This window comes from Arachis ipaensis, chromosome B01 (assembly GCF_000816755.2).
Source record: "Arachis ipaensis cultivar K30076 chromosome B01, Araip1.1, whole genome shotgun sequence".
Classification (NCBI taxonomy): Eukaryota; Viridiplantae; Streptophyta; class Magnoliopsida; order Fabales; family Fabaceae; genus Arachis; species Arachis ipaensis.
In genome coordinates, this window is record NC_029785.2 from 123,946,854 (window position 1) to 123,950,439 (window position 3,586).

A 3,586-nucleotide genomic window follows, 5' to 3' on the forward strand; every position below is an offset into this window, starting at 1 on the left:
CTAGAGACTTTTTGAGCCGGGAATTCACTTTTAATGATGATTTTTCGTGCGTCGAGAAAAATTCTAGTAACCGAAAATCTTGGAATCAGTGGTCAAAATATTTTTTACCCAACTAAATGTGCCTCAAAATTTATATTAGCCATCCATTCATGATTTACTCCTTTAAGAATAAACAGTAGCCATTAATTATTTTACCACCCGGAAAAAATTTACTCTGAACCGAATTTCTAACTAGCATTTCGCAAACGACTCCTAGAAACCCCAAATCTTCTTACTTGCCACCCAAGTAACTTGTCTCTCTTTCTCAGCCTCTAGGCCGAGATTATCTCAGCCTTTCACTCCTCTATGTTGTGTTTTTAACCTCGAGTAACTAACTGCGGTTAACCGTGGATAAGCTCGACATGCAAGCGCTGACCAAGCTTTCTCGTTTTCACGCCCCTTATTCATTGAAGCTCAACCCTTGACCACGACAATTCCAGCCCCTTTTACCATCATAAATTCAGCAAGACTTTGATTTTATATTTAAGGAAGCATTTGCCACAAAATTCACAAAACACTTTACACATTTTTACATTCTTTTGACCAAATTCTTGAGAGAGAAAGAGAGAAAATTCTGCACACACTACCTGAATTTTCAGCCTCTTATCTTACCATTCATACACTATTCTTCAAGTGTTCTTCAAGGACTCAAACCATACAAATACAAACTCTTGCCATTTTCGCTAACTCTTGCATTTATACCAAAATTTCGGCTAGGTAAACCCTTGTTCTTCTTCTTTTCCTTTTCTATTTTAAAAATAGTAGCCATGATGAATTTTTACTCTCCTTCATATATAGAGAACTCCTCTTGAAGCACGCTTAAGGAGTTAGAGAAATTCGAACTCAAAGTGGTTGAATTTCGACGTTTTTGCGACACTTTTGCCCAAAAACGAAACTGCAGCATCACCATCTGTGCTTCTACTCTTGTGTGCACGTTTTCTAGTGTGTGAAATTTTTAAGAACTGAATTCAATAAGAGGTAAGGATTAGGATTAGTTAGAGTATGTTTGTGCTTGTTTTTGGTGTTCATATAAGTCATTTTGTGGTGATTTTGTGCTTGATTCTTAATTCTAAAAATTCAGTGATGCTTCTCTATTTTTGGACTGTTATTTGAGTAATATATGAAGCTATTTGCTTCTAGAAAATGTACGAGACAGTAAAAAATTAATGGAGCACTTGGGGTTTAAGTTTCAAGCCTTAAAAGTCACTAAAAGTGGATAAAAATGAAAAATTACACCCCTGAAAATCCAGCCACTAAATGATCATGAAAGTCACGTGTATAAGGGTTAGAAAGAGGTTAGAAAACTGATTTTTAATCCTATGGAACAAAGGTGTAAAGTAAAAAGGGTATTATGGTCATTTTTGGAAAAAAAGAGAGTTAAAAATATAATTTAAATGAAAAATAAATAAAATTCTGAAATTAGTATCATTAGGAATAAGATAGTAATTATATAAATTATTTGAGTCAAAATTATAATTATAATAAAGTTTCGGGTCTAAATAAAAGCTTTAGTAAAAGTTAGAAGTAAAACGGTAAAAAGTGGTAACTAGAATAAGTAAATAAATTAATAAAAGGTGAAATGATCTTTTAGGTCCCTAAGGGTAGAATTGACATTAATTAAAAGTATTATGGATAATTTAGTTATAGAAAAAATATTAGGATTAATCCGGTAACATTTTGACGGTAAATCAGGTTAAACGGTAAAATTAGAGTACTTAGGAGCATATTAGTAATTTTAGGCATAAAGTCAAATTAAAAATGATTAATTAACTTAATGGAAGGTTAGAAGGTCTTTAGTAAAAGTATGAGGTTAGAATGATAAAGTAATAACACTAGTGGTGAAAGCGTCGCTAAAAGTCTAAAGAAAGCTAGAAAAACGAAGTTATATACAGAAAGGGTAAAATTAGAAATGTACAAAAAATTCCAAGGACAAAATGGTAAAATATGTGACAAGGCTGAGATATTTTAAGAAAGGAACGGGCACAAGTTTTATTTAAAAAGAAGGACAGAGAAGTCCCTTAGAGATAAAGTTTATTGCGATGTGTCGTGAAAAAAGAAATGTAAACTCCAAGGTGCTAGAGGTTGTTTGGAGGCGGGTATTTACCCACTGATTGCTAAAACTATGTTTTCCCTTTGTGCGTATATTATGGCGTCAAGTTTTGCGACGATTGCCTGTTGTCACGGACTGGTGGTATGCTTAACCACATTGAGACGTATACACGGACGGACGCAATTGGGAAACCATATCTAGGACTAGTTCCTAGGTAACGTCGGGTTGCGGGTAGTCAACCGACGCATAAGCTCATGGCCTGCATAGGACTAGTCATGCATCATACTTGGTTGCTGCATTATCTATGTTTGTGGTTGCTTACTTGTACCTGTGATGCTTACTTGTACCTGTGATTGTATTTTGTCTCTGCTTCCTGTACTTTGTGTTTGTTTACTATTCTGCTATATACTTGTGCTTGTACTTGTTTGTGTGACTTACCGACCTAACTGCGCGAAGTCTTAGACTTAGGCTGCGGAACCCCTCATAGGATTCCTGTGTAGTACCCTGCTGGGAACCTTAGGTTCTCACCCTTACTTCCCCATTCTGCAGATGCAAACTGGCAAGATTTTCTTTGAGTTTCTAGCCTTGGGACTAGCGAGCAGCAGTAGCATTACCGGAGGGTCAGAGCAACTTCTCTTACTTGGGCTACGTGCTTTTGTAAATACCTATAAGAACAAGTTAGAATAGGTTCTAGCATAGTTATCAGAATCGGACCGGACTGGCTGGTTCGACCGAAAAACCGATGAACCGGTAGTCTGGCCGGTTCGGTTGGTAGATTTGACCGAATAAGCATTCGAACCGGTCAATGGTGGTCAAACCCGTTGAAAACGGCCGGTTCGCGGGTCAGATCTAACTAAACCCGCCGCGGGTCCACGGTACACCTGCGGAACACCGAAGCATCGTAGGAGTGCCCACTTGTGTGCTTTTGTAAATACCTATAAGAACAAGTTAGAATAGGTTCTAGCATAGTTATCAGAATCGGATCGGACTGGCTGGTTCGACCGAAAAACCGATGAACCGGTAGTCTGGCCGGTTCGGTTGGTAGATTGGACCGAATAAGCATTCGAACCGGTCAACGGTGGTCAAACCCGTTGAAAATCGGCCGGTTCGCGGGTCAGATCTAACTAAACCCGCCGCGAGTCCACGTTACACCTGCGGAACACCGAAGCATCGTAGGAGTGCCCACTTGTGCCCAAAATTGTTGACGGAAGGTTTCGAACAGGGAGCTACGCCAAAACCCAACCTTTCCCTTTCCACTGTGGCAAACTTAATTCTTACCTACATATATGACAAAAATTATATATATAACAAAACCTAATGATTTTTTATTTTTTTTTATTTTTTAACGTATGGATTTACATGGATACCAAACAATAAACAACACATAGTATACAAATATATTGATATATTGATATTGATTGTGTTATCTTTTATTTTTTATTTATTAAAATTGAAAAAATATTTTGTATTAATAACTAATTTATTATCTTTTTTGCA